Below are 16,848 nucleotides of genomic sequence, written 5' to 3'. Positions count from 1 at the left end.
TCCATTTATAAGCAATTACTTATAGCTCAGGAAGAAATGCTTTTGATTTCTTGCAATGTAGTCATTTAGTTATTTCTTATCCGAATGTTTTATTCTAATAAAAAAATGAAATTTGAGAATTCCAAATTATCCCCTTGCACTAAAATGAACCAATTACACCAAGGACCAATCCATGATACTGACAACCTTTAGCTTATGGTTCTTTTAGGGTACAGGTCTGTTAAAAGAATTTTCTAAATTCAGATCATTATCAAGATATTCATCTACTGTCAACGAATGGCTTGTCACCCTGTGTAAAGTAAAATAAAATATTTACATATACACTAAAATAATTTTAAGTTCAAAAAAAGAAGCCCTAATATAACTAATCTACCTTTTTTTTCCTTCCACAAATACTTACCAAAATCCTAATATGTAGGTTTCATTCTACTCACAGCCTATCAGGAAAGGCAGATGTTAAAAAATGAACAGTGTTAAACTCTAATCCATTGTCTCTCTAAAGAACATTTTAAAACACAGGAAAGAGCAGACAGCACGGGGCACATCTAGTCTGGGAGGACAAGAAAGACTTCTTGAAGAGACATGGATGGGCATGACTGGATAAATGGTAGGACTGAAAGTAAAGAGCTTTCCTGTCAGAGGTAACAGTGAATTGAGGGTAGAGATGAACTGAAATGGGAATGAGGGGCTTGAGATGGAACCCCTGGGTGCAGAGACCCTGAAGTCGTGTCACAGTGAATTGTAAGGAAAGATGCCTGTAGTGGGAATGCTCTATGTGGGGGGAACCAGGGGAAGAAGTCTCACGTAGACAGGCTGCATCAGTGGCACTTTTTCTCTAGCAGTGAGTGTCCAATGACACAAGATGGATTAACACAACACCATGGGTTGGAAAGACTGGAGCAAGAAAGGGAGTGTGGGAAGGAAGATCATTTCTTAACCTGCCGTATTTAGGTAAAACGTATACAGGAAATTAAGTGCTTGGACCCTAAAGCGAAGGTGTTAGTCACTCAGTTGTGTTCAATTCTTGGCAACCCCATGGACTATAGCCCACCAGGCTTCTCTGTCCATGGAATTCTCCAGGCAAGAATACTGGAGTAGGTATCCATTGCCTTCTCCAAGGGATCTTCCCAGTCTAGGGATCAAACCTGGGTCTCCCGAATTGCAGGCGGATTCTTTACTTGAGTCACCAAGGAAGCCCTCGGACACTACACTGGTGCATAATAACCTGAATGAAAGTTCTTGTATTTTTAAACAATTGACTACCTGCAGGAACAAAGGAAGAAGATGATGCCAAAGACCTCTGGTGCCACATGCCTTGAGGACCATGATGAGAGTCAAAGAAAGAAGACATCATCCAAATCTGAACCAGCTTGAGAAGAAAAAGGATGACTGCCATATTGACAAAATAAGTCTGAAGTAGTAGATATCAGGAGATCTAAGAGACTATACACAATGCCACAGAGAGAATACTCTGAAAGCCAGCTGCAGACTTTTGCTGAACAGGGAGAATCTTCACGGAATCCTTGGTCAGAGGCGTGCTCAGTCACAGGTTGCAAACTCGATGCCCCCAAAGCACAGTTCTCATGGGTGGGATCAGGGCTTTCTAGTGGCTCGGTGCTGAAGAATCTACTAGCCAAGCAGGAGACAGGGGTTCAATTCCTGGGTCAGGAAGATCCCCAGGAGAAGAAAATGGCAACCCACTCCAGTATTCTTGCCTTGAAAATCCCATGGACAGAGGAGCCTGGAGGGTTATAGAGTCCTTGGGGTCACAAAGAGTCAGATACAACTTAGAAAGTAAACAGCAACAGCAGGCTGCATGGGTGGATCAAACTCACTGTGAGCCAGGTACTATGACAGAAGCTGCCTTGCAGTAGCAAGGAAAACAGATGCGGTAACTGCTTAACCAAACTGATCACACAGATTGCAGCTCTATCTAACTCAATGAAGCTATGAGCCATGCAATGTAGGGCCTCCCAAGATGGACAGGTCATGGTGTAGAGTTCTGACAAAATGTGGTACTCTGGAGAAGGGGATGGTAAACCACTGCACCATTCTTGCCTTGAGAACCCCATGAACAGTATGAAAAGGCAAAAAGATAAGACACTGAAAGATGAACTAAGGTCAGTAGGTGCTGGATATGCTACTGGAGAAGAGTGGAGAAATAGCTCCAGAAGGAAGGAAGAGACAGAGCCAAAGCAAAAACAACACCCAGTTGTGTATGTGTCTGGTGGTGGGAGTAAAGTCTGATGCTGTAAAGAACAATATTGCATAGGAACCTGGAATGTTAGGTCCATGAATCAAAGTAAATTGAAAGTAGTCAAACAGATGACAAGAGTGAACATCGACAGACTCAGTGAACTAAAATGGATGGGAACAGGTAGATTTAATTTAGATGACCATTATATATACTACTGTGGGCAAGAATCCCATAAAGGAAATGGATTAGCCATCACAGTCAACAAAAGAGTTCAAAATGCAGTGCTTAGGTGCAATCTCAAAAATGACAGAATCTCTCTGATCATTTCCAAGGCAAACCACTTAACATAATAGTAACCCAAGTCTATGCCCCAACCAGTAATGGTGAAGAAGTTGAAGGTGAACGGTTCTATGAAGACCTACAAGACCTTCTAGAACTAACATCAAAGAAAGGTGTCTTTTTCATCATAGGCAAATGAAATGCAAAAGTAAAAAATCAAAAGAGAGCTGGAGTAACAGGCATGTTTGGCCTTGGAGTACAAAATGAAGCAGGACAAAGGCTAACAGAGTTTTGCCAAGAGAACACACTGGTCATAGCAAACAACCTCCTCCAACAACACAAGAGATGGCTCTACACATGGACATTATCAGGTGATCAATACCAAAATTGGACTCTTTACCATCTGAGCCATCAGGGAAGCCTGTACTGAAATCAAATTCATTATACTTTTTGCAGCCAAAGATGGAGAAGCTCTATACAGTCAGAAGAAAAAAAAAAAAAAAAAAGTGACCAAGAGCTGACTGTGGCTCAGATCATGAACTACTTATTGTAAAATTCAGACTTAAACTGAAGAAAGTAGGGAAAACTACTAGACCATTCAGGTATCTAAATCAAATCCCTTACAATGATACAGTAGAAGTGACAAACAGATTCAAGGGATTAGATCTGATGGAGTACCTGAAGAACTATGGATGGAGGTTCATAACACTGTACTGGAGGCACTGTTCAAAACCATCCCCAAGAAAAAGAAATGCAAAAAGGCAAAATGGTTGTCTGAGGAGGTCTCAGCAAAAACTGAGAAAAAAAAGCAAAAGGCAAAGGAGAAAAGGAAAGATATACCCATGTGAATGCAGAATTCCAAAGAATAACAAGGAGATATAAGAAAGCCTTCCTAAGCGAACAATGCAAAATATAGAGGAAAACAATAGAATGGGAAAGACTAGATATCTCTTCAAGAGAATCTGAGATACCAAGGGAAGAGTTCATGCAAAGATAGGCGCAATAAAGGATAGAAATGGTATGGACAGAAGAGATTAAGAAGAGATGGCAAGCATACACAGAAGAACTATACAAGAAAGATCATAATGACATGGATATACACAATGGTGTGATCACTTATCTAGAACCAGACATCCTGTAGTGTGGAGTCAAGTGGGCCTTAGGAAGCGTCACTATGAACAAAGCTAGTGGAGGTGATGGAATTCCACCTGAGCTATGTCAAATTCTAAAAGATGATGCTGTTATAGTGCTACACTCAATATGCCAGCAAATTTGGAAAACTCAGCGGTGGCCACAGGACTGGAAATGCTCAGCTTTCATTCCTATCCAAAAGAAGGGCAATGCCAAAAAATGTTCACACTACTGCATAATTGCACCTATTTCACATGCTAGCAAAGTAACGCTCAAAATCCTTTAAGCTATGCTTCAACAGTACATGGACTGATAACTTCCAGATGTACAAGCTGAATTTAGAAAAGACAGAGGAACCAGTGATCAAATTGTCAGCATCCATCGGATCACAGAAAAAGCAAGAGAATTCTAGAAAAACATCTACCACAGCTTCATGGACTACACTAAAGCCTTTAACTCTGTGGATCACAACAAACTGTGGAAAATTCTTGAAGAGATGGGAATAATGTGCCTGCTCCTAACAGATCTGTATGCAGGTCAAGAAGCAAGTCAGAACCAGACATGTGAAAACAGACTGGTTCAAAGTTGGGAAAGGACTACACTAAGGCTGTATATTGTCACCCTGCTTATTAAGATTGTAAGCAGAATACATTATGCAAAATGCTGGGCTGGATGAAGCACAAGCTGGAATCAAGATTGGTGGGACAAATACCAATAACCTCAGATATGCAGATGACAACATTGTGGCAGAAAGCAAAGAGGCATTAAAGAGCCTCTTGATGAAAGTGAATGAGGAGAGTGAAAAAGCTATCTTAAAACTCCATTTTCAGAAAACTAAGATCCTGGCATCTGGTTCCATTACTTCATGGCAAAAAATGGGTTAACAATGGAAACAGTGACAGACTTTATTTTCTTGGGCTCCAAAATCACTGCAGATGGCGACTGCAGCCATGAAATTAAAGAGTCTTGCTCCTTAGAAGAAAAGCTATGACAAACCTAGACCACGTATTAAAAAGCAGAGATATTACTTTGCAGACAAATGTCTGTCGAGTCAAAGTTATGATTTTTCCAGTAGTCACACATGGATGTGGGTGTTGGATTATAAAGAAGGCTCAGTGCTGAAGAATCAATTCTTTCAAATTTGGGTGCTATCAAAGACTCTTAAGAGTCCTTTGGACTGCATGGAGATCAAACCAGTCAATCCTAAAGGAAATCAAGCCTGACTATTCATCGGAATGATTGATACTGAAGCTCCAATACTTTGGCCACCTGATACAAAGAGCCAACTCACTTGAAAAGACTCAACTCATTGGAAAAGACCCCAATGCTGGAAAAGACTGAAGGCAGGAGAAGAAGGGGATGACAGAGGACCAGATGGTTGGATGGCATCACCGACTCAATGGACATGAGTTTGAGCAAGCTCCAGGAGACAGTCAAGGACAGGGAAGCCTGGCGTGCTACAGTCCATGGGGTCACAGAGAGCTGGACACAACTGAGCGACTGAACAACAACTGCTTATGAGATGGCTCACAAAAAAAAAAAAAAAAAGATGGCTCACAGAACAGTCAACAGGTATTAGATGAGGAAACAGTTCCAAGTTAACAATAAGGAGGACATGAACAGAAAGTTATGGAGGATATGAACAGGAAAAGACTAACAGAGGTGCCCTAATTTAGAGAAGAAAGGAAATGTAAAAGAGCCCTCTCTTAGAAATTGGTATTTGAACTGTGACCTAAGGAATGAGCATCAGGCAAAATCTTCAGAGTGTGTGTGTGTGTCTTCATGTGTTTGTGTGTTGGGGGTAAAGGCTAAAGAGAGCTACCAGACAACGGGACAGATGAAGCCCTAAGGCAGGAAAGAGGTCAACAAAACCACAGACATAAAAAATTAAGCCTAGTAAGTTCTTACTGGTAGTGTTTGAATCCTACAGGACTCTCTTATCACAAACAGCTCTGAACACCACAGAAAGCCATCTAAGTGCTTGGAGGAGAGAAGTACCAATTTAATTTACATTGAAAAAAGAAAAATGCTGCCCTGACAGCTGTGTGAGAAGAATTGGGGGAAAGAATCAAGAAAGAAGGCAGGGAAGGCAGTGTAGTTGTCTCAGGAGAGAAGATGGTGAGTTGGAGTAGGATGATATGACTGGAGGGAAGTGGGCAAATTGGAGAAATGTTTTAGAGTTATAATCAAAAGGACACATGAGAACTGAGTTGCACTAGTTCCCAAAATAAGAGTTTTTCAAGTATTGTGATCCCAATAATTCTTTCTTCTATTAAAAATAGTATACTGTCAGGCTCATTTATCAGCTATATAATCAAAGTGCTTTTTGAATTACAGAGCTCATCTCTTAACATTTGCAAGGCATTCAGAGTCACGATTTAGAAAAACAAATCTGTTCTATTTTAGAACACAGAAAATTTATAGTCTGAGTTCTAAAGGCACCTAAGAGAGTGCTATGGAATTGCTATAACATACATAATCTATTTCTTAAAATGTCAATGTGTCTGCCATAAGGAATATGCATACCTTCTGAATTATTTTATCCTACTTAATAAAATAGTCATTTCTTCTCACTTTTTTTCGCAAGGCAGCTTCTTGCACAGTAAAGATTCTACAAATATTTACATTCCAAGTAGCAGAGCTGTTTGAGATGCAATAAAGTTCTGCCAGCACTTCTATTACAAAGCCTTATTTCTTGTTTATAACATGTACATAAAAAGGGGGGGAAATAAAACTGTACTGTGGATTGAAACTTGGCATACAAAGTTTCAAAGAGAAAGTGCGTTTCTCCTGTAGCAAATTTTCAAAAGGAATATTCCATCGTGTTTAGGAGACATACTGAGCTGCAATGGGGAAAGGGACTAAGGGGCAAAGAACACTTGAGGGGAGTGGACACAAAAGTCATTTCACACACATGATCCGATACTCAATTCTGAATTTTTTATACAAATTAGATCTGAGACTGAGATCTGTAACCCATCGATCTCAAGCAATGTTCTATTTTAAAATATTCTGTGGCTGCAGCATGCTAATTACTGCCAAACATCTTTGCAAAAAGGGGTGTTATCCAATGCATTAATCTCAAGCGTAAGAAAGGAGTAGCCCAATAGCATTAAGTGACTAATAAAACTATAGGAGCACCTCAGAGACGCCCATCTTCAGGGAAACAAAGTACCTCCCTAAGATCAGAAGGGTTATTAAAGTTGGACTGGTAATGATTAAATCAGAGATGGCAAGCAAACATGCACAGCATCAACAAATTCTCCTGCCATCTGCGTATCTCCTAATGCAGAAGATAACATTACCTGACTGCCAACAACTTACTAACTGGTGACTGGGAAATAGAGCCTCTCTGCTTGGTGGCATTGCAACAATGCACTGAGCTATATATAGATCTGGCAGTTTGAAAGGGGCAATTATATCTATATACTATTTCAGCACAAAACATATTAAGAGTTAATGAGAACTTCAAATTGGACACTTAAATTATGCAGTAAAAACAAAGCTGGAAAATGTGTACTAAATGGATGAGAAGGAGTTAGGAACTTATAAAAGAGAAAGACATACCTTGCCAGCAGAGCGAAGAGGTTATTGTTTTGTAATAAGTAGGCATATATGAAATGTGACAATGATAAAATTGAACATAAATCAGCAACAGAAAGGCCACAGCTTGTTGTCCGCAGCTAATCTTTTGCTCGAGTTGAAACTGCTCAGCACTTTGATCCTATTAAATGTTTTGTTCCCATTTGAAGGAACACTTGGGCTATCTGGTTGTGTTGTAAAGGATATTTAAAAGTTAGCGTTCTCCTGCAGAAATGAACTTAATGCCTTCATGTCTTCAGGCTGCCATTAACGACATCCAGATAGCAAGTAGGGCATGGGGCTGAATGTTATTGTCTGCTGAGGCAGGCAGTGCCTGAATCTATTCTGCTGCAAATCAATTAGCCACTCAATGCCTCCAATAGCCCATCTTTAGACAGGAGGCCCATGCATATAATCCCACCAATCATGTAAAAACAAATGTGCAGCAATTGGCTTTATGTTCCTGATGGATATGGATTCTTTCAGGGGTCCTCAAACCACATGTTGACTCTCAACAGATTACAAGCAAGCATTCAAACATGAGTAATCCCTGAAGCCCCTAATTTTATAATTTGCAGTCTTCCCATTAAGAAAGCTGAACCTATCAGACATCTTTTATGAATAATACTTGGGAGAACCTCTTATTGCACTTAGTAATTGGCACATAGTAGGCATTTTGCAAGCACTGTTCAAACAGATATGGATATTAACCCCAGACAACTTGGTCGCTAGTACCTTGACCCACAAAGGGTTAAAACCACAAACTCAGATGCCAGGTTACAGCAGCCAAAGTCGGGTTACTGTTAGTAAACAGGGCTAACAGGGAAAAAGTAACACATCTGACTTCAGTATTGAGACATAACAGCTGTTTCAAAAGCAATTACTCCTCCTTTCAATCTCAGAAGGGCTCTGATTCATTGTTCTGATTAATTCCTGTTTTTAATCTATTTACAGATCAGAATTCTTTTTCAGCTGGTATGATATTCATCTCTGTGGGGGTAGACAGAGACCACAGCACTCAGTCTTCCTACTTTTTTTCCCCCCCAGTTATTCTTGCTTAATCATCTTTAAATTATTTCTGCATTTAGCTAGTCACCATATGAGCTGGGGTTTCTGACCTCCCTCCTGCACATGACACATCTCCTGTCTGTTGCTTTCTCTAGCTGTTTCCGCACATCTTGGTTTGAGATGAACAGATTTAGCCACCCCTTTCCCAGAGCTCTGTCTGTGTTCCTCCCTTAGGCTCAGAACGGAGATTTGCTCTCCTTCCCATAGCGGGCACCGTTTGTTATTAAATCATTCCTCCGGGCGCATCTCTGTGTTGTAAATCAATAAACAAATGCGATACAGGGAAGGATACGGGGAAGGATAGGACTGGCGGGCCGTGGAGCTTTGCAGAAGCAGAGCCCAGAACCTGTTCACATCAAGCAAACAAACAAACAAACAAAATATCCCCCAAGGTGCTATGACTTGGACTGCCCGGTTAGCACTTCCTAGTTTTCTGATCTCAGTATTCTGGTACCTGCTTGGGGAGCTTCGCAGGGCTCCTCAGAGAACTGAGAAGCATCCAAAGACGAGCGGCCCAATCTCAATTACACTGGATCACTGCCCATCAGAGAAAACCTGGCAAATGAACGCAACGGAGGATTCCGTCCAAGACTGCAGATTTTAAAGTGCAAACAGAATGCAGCTGGAAAACTTGATTGCTAATAGAAGCATCCTCCACCCTGGCTTGCTCAGAGCTGGAAGCCAGAAGGAGGGTTCTGGCAAAAAAAAAAAAAAAAGGTTTCCCATTTCCACTGTCTGCACCATGGACCTGGGGTTCTTCCTCTGCACCCTCATGGTTCATAACTTTTCCTCCCAACTTTCACTGGCCAAAACCGCTCCGTAAAGGATAAGCCAGGGGAACCCACCTCGCTTTTCGCCACGCTCCTGCCAGGGATGCGGCGTCTTCCTATCCGGAAATCAATCCTCCCCCGAGAAAAGGCAAAATAACCCCCCTGAAGCAAAGCAGCCAGGAGAGGCAGCTTTTATTCTCGACCCTTCAGGTGTATTTCTCCGCAAACAAACTTTGGAGCTGAGGAGCCATGAAGCCAGTGAGGAAAGTTTGCCCTAGCGGATGGCTCATCCCAGTACGCGGACGGCGCGAGGAGCCGGGCATGCCAGAACCTACCTGGCCCCTGCAGCTAGCTGACCAGGCGCCAGCCCCGCCAACTTGCCAGCCACCGACAGCCCGGGCCCGCCGGGCAGCAGTGCGCGCCCGCGCGAGCCGCCGCCGCAGTGTCCCGGTCCGCGCTGTTCCCAGCCGAGCCCACGGCGCCCGCCCGACAGCCGCGGCCGCCGCGCGCCAGTCTGCTGTGGCTGCTGCCGGCGCCGAGCAAGCGCTGCCTGCGCCTCCGCCTCTCCGCGCGGGCGCGGGAAGGAGGGGAGACGCGCGGGCGGGAGGGGCGGGGAGCGCTGCGGAGCAGCCAACGAGGTCCCGCGCCTCGCGCCGCCGGCTCTCCCCGCTGCGCCCCGCCGGACCCCGCGTCGCCTTGCGCTCGGGCCGCGTGCGCCCGCGTGCGTTCGCCCTCCGCAGGGCCCTGGGCGCGGCGCCGGAGGGGGGGGAGGCGGTCAACGTGTCACCACTGGGTGGCCTCCTGCGCGCACAGTTGGGCTCCAGGGAGCACGGGGTTAAAGGTAGGGGGTTCCTGCTGCTTCGCTCCTACAAGTGCACAAAGATGGACAATTTTAATATTGAAGTCAGTAATATACTCAGGGTTCTCTGTACCAGGTAGTAGACTGCGCGGTTGAAGTGAATTAGTTATTGCTTGTCCCCAGAGCACCCCTGGATCTATTATTATTCCCTGCTTTAGTGATGAGGAAATAATTTGACTAAGGCTTCATTGACTCAGTTATGAAAATAATTCCCCCCTTGGGGGGGCCGGTTTCTTTTTCCAAGGACCCTGTGAGGTAGGTCTTATCACCTTTATTTTGTTAAATAGCAGTGTTTGGAGAACCTGGCCTTGAATGAAAGCCTACTGAAGTCCTAAACCCGTGCTTTGAACAGCTAGACTAGACTTACTTCCCTACCTGTGCAAGGGTTGTTCAGTGTAGCTTTACTTCTAATTGAAAAACTGTAGGAAACAGCCTACCATGATTAGGAGACTAGCTAGTTAAAACATAGTGGAGGCATAGGATGTAAAATATAATGCAGCAACTACAGAGAGGGAAGTACGTATACCAATATTGGCATGAAATGACCTTCAAGAGGTATTACTAGGAGAAAAAGGGTTCAGGAAAAGTATTTTCAGTTTTTTGCTCATAATACATGTGTGCATGCATATTTATGCCTTCACCATTTCTGGAAGGATGTCCCAAGATACTGATAACAAGAGTCCTTGTGAGTAAAACTGAAACTGGGACTGAATTTTATAATTATTTGACATTGTTTTTAAAGTGTAGCATAAATTTGCTTTCCTTTATAGTAAAAAAAAAAAAAAATCCAGGTTCAGTGCATGATACTGGATGCTTGGGGCTGGTGCACTGGGATGACCCAGAGGGATGGTAAGGGGAGGGAGGGGGTTCAGGATGGGGAACGCATGTATACTTGTGGCAGATACATGTTGATGTATGACAAAACCAATACAATATTGTAAAGTAATTAACCTCCAATTAAAATAAATAAATTTATTTAAAAAATTTACACTTAAATGAGCCCTGTCTCCTCTCCTGTCCTTTCCTCTCTCTGATCCCTACTGTCAGAGGAACACAACTTCCAGTCAAGGGCAGTGACCTGGGCCAAAAAGACCTGAGAAGGGGTTTAAGGAAAATGGCTGCTCGGCTGTTCTTTCTCATTTTTGCTTACTTCTCCCAGAAATATGTGTTTCTGTTTAGTCCCCTACAACTCAGAAAGTAATTTAAGCTTTTGGAAAACTCCTTCAGGAGGTATACGAGACAACAGGTAGAACCCAGGTCAGTAAGATGCAGGGCACTGCTCCCTTCAGTGAAGCCCACACGCAGGGCTCCAGTCCTCCCTGCTGGCAGAAAGAAACTGCTTCAAAGTGAGACGGTGTACCCCAGAACTATTTGAGCAGCTATGCCTCCTTTCCCCTTGAGCACACAGCAGGGTCCTGGGATATACTGGGTAACTTTGATCGTGCCCACTTTAACCCTGTCTCTCACTTTATGAGGAAAACTATTCTTCCCTGTCAAAGAAATGGCTGAATGAAAAAAAAAAGAAGATGGAATTATTTATGCTTCAAAAGAGGGGAGGCAAGCATAGATAGAGCTCACTGCTATAAATAAAAATAATGTGCTTTTCCCTATCAGAATTAAATTGCAGTAAATTTGGACTCCTTAAGGTCTCTCTACTTAGCAAAAGAAAAAAATAGAACAGCTACCCAATGGTGGTTTATGGTCGTTTCAGTTGTTATTGGTTACTGTAAATAATCTTTTTGCTTGCAATCTGGGAACATGTTGGCAAACCCCCTGAGTGTGACAGCATGTTTTATTGGGTAGAACTGGTGTATTCTGGAAGGAACTGAGGAAACTTTCCATGCAAATTATGTTCATGCCTTCACCTAGCAGGTGCAATTACTGCCAGGCCCACATCCATCACAGGAGTGCCTCTTCTCTTAATATTTTCAAGTTGATGTCTCACAATGCATTTTCCTTCTCATACATACATAAACACAGACCCTGTCTAATGGGAAGGGAAAGAGCATTTTTATCAAGGAGGGGGAGCTGGCCCCAGGCAGCAAAATGATGGGGAAAAGACAGAAGTTGCTTTAAATTAGACGGAGAGAAATCCAAACTTGAACCCTCCACTGCTGTCTCCAAATAATTAGTCATTTCCAAACACAGATTACATTGCCTGTGCTGGGGAAAGCTGATTAGCGCTGGAAAGAAATTTAGTGGAATTTTGAAACTATGGTTGCAGCAGAGAGGGGGACACCCTAAATTTGCAGGAGAAATGATGAGCATTTTGTGTGAGCCACAGTTTCATAATCAGAAGAGGTAAGAGGTGTGTAAATATATGTATATAAAGAGATATGCATCATTTTATTTCCTCCCTTTGCTCAAAATGTAAAGCATAATGTGAGTCAACTGAAAACCTGATATTTACCAAAAGTTGATACACAAGAGCAGGTTTAAATAAAATTTCCATCCAATTTCTGGGCCGGAAGCCCAGGAAATTAAAAAAAAAAAAAAAATTAAAGGCACATGTGGGTCTTCTCACTGTGAATGCCGGATGGAGTTTTTATTGAATTTGGCCTCAACTGATTGTAGCATTATAAGCAATTCTGCAGTTAATTTTCAGCAGCCATTTATATGGCAAGCCCCCCCCCCTTTTTTAGGGGATTATAACTAAGAATAATAACTTCCTTTTTATATGGCACCTTTTATATCAAAGCACTTTAAAGTGTGAGATCATCTTCCCATTATTAAGATACCCCATCTGTGTTGGAATATAGAAGCTATTTCATGCCACTGACACTGCGTAACATTTATTTGTTTGCCTATTTATTGTGAAGCAGAAGGAAATGAAGAAAAATACCTACTAAACCCAGAGATTGACATTCTGAGGGAAAAGTGTAAATCGGAATGTAGCCAAGTTACTAAGTTAAACATATGCGTGCTAAGTCACTTCTGTTGTGTCTGACTTTTTGTGACCCTCTGGACTGTAGCCCACCAGCCTCCTCTTTCCATGGGATTCTCTGGGCAAAATACTGAAGTGGGTTGCCATTTCCTTCTCCAGGGGATCTTCCCCACCCAGAGATCCAATCTGCATCTCCTGAGGCTCCTGCATTGTAGGTGAATTCTTTAACTCTGAACCACCTGGAAAGCCCCATGTTAAACATCCATTTCGGTAAAAAGAGATGAGGAGTCTTCTAGTTTCCATAGGTGGAAAGATAAGTCCTATGAACTTTCCCATGATACTGTCCCCAAGTAAAGAGCTAGATATAGAGATTGTATTATTGAGTATACAGAATTGTCATCTCTAGGGCTGAGGTGGGTGGTTCTAGGAAATTCCTTGAGTCAGACTAAAGAGCTTTCAGCATTCCAAATGAGAGTAAAAACTAGTTGTCACAATAACTGGATAACGCAAGCAAACATTCTTCCATGAAACTTTCACCTTAAATGTCTTATTCAAGCAATTTCTCCACTTTTATTGGAAGAGTCAAACTGGAGGATTCTGAAAACATGAATGCATATAAAAATGCCTATCAATATACCTGAAGCTTCTGTTTGGTTAAGATAGCTAATTCATTTGACTATGGTGTTGGGAAAGATTGAGGGCATAGAGGAGGATGTGGCAGAGGATGAGATGGCTGATTAGCATCACTGACTCAATGAACATAAGTTTGAGCAAACTCTGGGAGATAGTGAAGGACAAGGAAGCCTGGTATGCTGCAGTCTCTGGAGTCACAAAGAGCCACACGACTTAGGGACTGAACAACAACAACTCACTTTTCTCCTCTGAAGGTGATTGCCAAAATTTCTGTAATAGCTATGCTGTCATTGTGTTTACTTCACAAAATAGCCCTATGTGACTTTTTTTTACATGTTTTTTGTTGCCAGAATCCCTCGATAGAATGTAAGATGCACAAAAGTAGGGTCTTTTTTTGTTTGTTTACTGTGGCATTCACTGCTCCCAGTACATATCTGACCTATACCTGATACGTGTACCATAAATGTTTAATGACTGGAAGAATTTCCATTGTGCCAGGTATTCATTGCTTATACCCCGTACCTTGCAACTCTTAAAACAACCCCAGGAGGTAACTGTTGTTTTAACCTCTTTTTTACAGATGAAGGCACTAAGACAGAAAAATGAATTCATATACTTGGAAGCTCGCTGTCTGAAGATTATACAAGCTGAAAGTAGCAAGGTTTGGCCTTGAATTGAGGGGGTCTGGTGCTAGACTCTCCTTTCTGTACATTCCTATGAGTTTTAGTGGATTTTGCTACCTATTCTAGTCCAGCACTTGTAAAACTTTAATGTGCCTGCAACTGGAAGTATGGTTAAAACACAGATTCTCACTTAGCACATCTGGAATAAGACCTGAGACTGAATTTCTATCAAGTTCTCAGATGATGCTTGTGCTGCTGATCCAGAAACCATACTTTGAACAACTATGTTTTCATGTTAACATACCATCCAATTGGCACATCTCAAACCTTAGGGATGGAAATTAATGGAAGTTAAAAAACAATATTGGAATTCCTTAAATAGGTATGAAATCACAGAGTTCTACTGAGAATTATTTCATCTAGGTTAACAGTGACTAGTCCAAAGTAAAATCTTAAAGAATATTAATTTCCTATACGGAAGAAGTTGCTCAGTTGTGTCTGACTCTTTGCAACCCCATGGACTGTCCATGGAATTCTCCAGGCCAGAATACTGGAGTGGGTAGTCTTTCCCTTCTCCAGGGGATCTTCCCAACCCAGAGATCGAACCCAAGTCTCCCACATTGCAGGCAGATTCTTTACCAGCTGAGGCACAAGGGAAGCCCAAGAACACTGGAGTGGGTAGCCTATCCCTTTTCCAGGAGATCTTCCCAACTCACAAATCGAACCGGGGTCTCCTGCATTGCAGGCGGATTCTTTACCAACTGAGCTATCTACAGAAGAAGAAACGGAGGCACAGAAAGATTATGTAACTTTTCCCAGTTCACTGGTGGCAGAGGTGAAATGGCAACCACCTGTCCTGTTTTTGATCAGAAAGCCCTGACTCCTCTTGATCAGTTTTTTAAAAGTAGATTGCATGGAAATTTGAAACAGCAACAGACTGACAAGGTTAAGAGAGTTGGTGAAGAGAGTATGCACAAATGTAGTTAGCAATTGCACTTTGGTAGAGATGAGGTTGTTGCACCCTAAGGAAGAAATGAGGCCATTTGAAGTTCAGAGCTCTTGAATTGATAACCTATTACATAGCATGATAAAGACTACTGCATATAAAAGCCCTTCCCCCTAATGTGTGTGACTATACACAAATAGTATAAGTTGCCTACTTATAAATATAAGTTATACTATAACTATAAGTTGCCTACTTAGTAACTCTGCTGCTGCTGCTAAGTCACTTCAGTCATGTCCGACTCTGTGTGACCCCACAGACGGCAGCCCACCAGGCTCCCCCGTCCCTGGGATTCTCCAGGCAAGAACACTGGAGTGGGTTGCCATTTCCTTCTCCAATGCAGGAATGTGAAAAGTGAAAGTGAAGTCCCTCAGTCGTGTCCGACTCTTCGAGACCCCCGGACTGCAGCCTACCAGGCTCCTCCGTCCATGGGATTTTCCAGGCAAGAGTACTGGAGTGGGGTGTCATTGCCTTCTCCACTTAGTAACTCTATTTATAGGGGGTTTTTGCCCCTATATTAATGGGCATACATTTAAATATTTAAATATGATCATGTTTCAAAAAGGAGCTTTTGTACATATGTCCCTTCATTGAAAATATGGGCTTTTGCACAAAGTAACTTGCCTTTCATTAATTTACCTCATCCTTTTTTTTTTTTAACTATGAGCTTCAATAAATATTTTATCACTGTATCTATCTAAAATGTTTTCCCCAAGACTGCCAACATTTCTTGGATAAAATGATTTTCTTCACATGCTGAAATATAGAAAAACATCCTTTTATATTTTAATTCTGCTCATATTATTATTATGATGCAAATTTTTGACAATAATAAGTATTTGATGTTAAAAATGGCTTTCTTCTCTGTCTGTATCTTTGAAATATTTTATATGTCTAAAAAGCTTAGCTAATGTGGTAAGACAAAGGGTGTTTTTCTAAACTTATGGTGAAATAAAGTTCTTTACAGGGAATTTGAGAATGAAAAACACTTTTTTAATGAATAGAGGATGACTAGTATTAACTGAAAAAGTATCTTGGATGCAGAATAAAGAATGAAAGCAAAGGTTGCTTTAGTCAGCTCTGTGTCCTAAAGCAAATTACCAGAGACTGGCTGGCTTAAACCACAGGCATTTATTTCTCACTGTTCTGGAGGCTAGAAATGCAAGATGAAGATACCAGCATGGTTGGGTTCTAGAAAGCCCTCCTGCTGGTTTGTGGATGATGACTTATTGCTGTATCTTCACCTGACACACAGAGAGAAAGAATTCTCTGTTCTCTTCTTATTAGGGCACAAATCCCATTCATGAGGGCGCACCCTAATGACCTAAGTACTTCCCAAAAGCTCTACCTCTTAATGTCAAATTTTTAATGTTACAGGCAGTTACTTCACCAGTAAACGTGAGTTTATTCAAGAATAGAGAAATTACAACTCAGAATGCCTCGACTATGGAAGATAACAGACAAATTCGGAGAACAAGGAAGAGGAAGTCAGTTTAATGGGGAATTGTTGGGGGAGGGGGGTGGTAATAAACAAATGGTCCTTTGGGAGAAGCTGGGAGTACAAAGTATGGAGGCTTTACATGGGTTAAGCTGCTACCTTCTGATTGGCTGGGCTGTCTTAGGGTGGAGTTCACTTGTCTCCTCCCTGTTAGACAGTAAAGTAGGCAAGCCTTTCTCCCTGAGATGCAGGCATGTGTCTTTTCCTATTTGTAGGAAATGACCATGCATGGCAGGCATGAGAGCTCCCCCTACAAACCTGCACAGACTCCAGTTTTAGTTGAGGTTTCTTTCATTCATTGCACAGTATCATCACATTGGG

General features: G+C 42.0%; 1 protein-coding gene across 1 annotated transcript in view; it reads right to left on the bottom strand.

Moving 5' to 3' along the window:
• Positions 1–9,584, bottom strand: part of CNTN3 (contactin 3) — a 403,835-nt gene extending 394,251 nt beyond the window's left edge. The window contains exon 1 of the mRNA XM_069562133.1: positions 9,363–9,584. The gene's annotated coding sequence lies outside the window, so the exon portion shown is untranslated. The remainder of the gene's footprint in view (positions 1–9,362) is intronic.
• Positions 9,585–16,848: the final 7,264 nt, after the last annotated feature.

This window comes from Ovis canadensis, chromosome 19, assembly GCF_042477335.2.
Source record: "Ovis canadensis isolate MfBH-ARS-UI-01 breed Bighorn chromosome 19, ARS-UI_OviCan_v2, whole genome shotgun sequence".
NCBI lineage: Eukaryota > Metazoa > Chordata > Mammalia > Artiodactyla > Bovidae > Ovis > Ovis canadensis.
The sequence above is the reverse complement of the archived record's forward strand: the minus strand, read 5'-3'. Positions and strand labels throughout refer to the sequence as shown.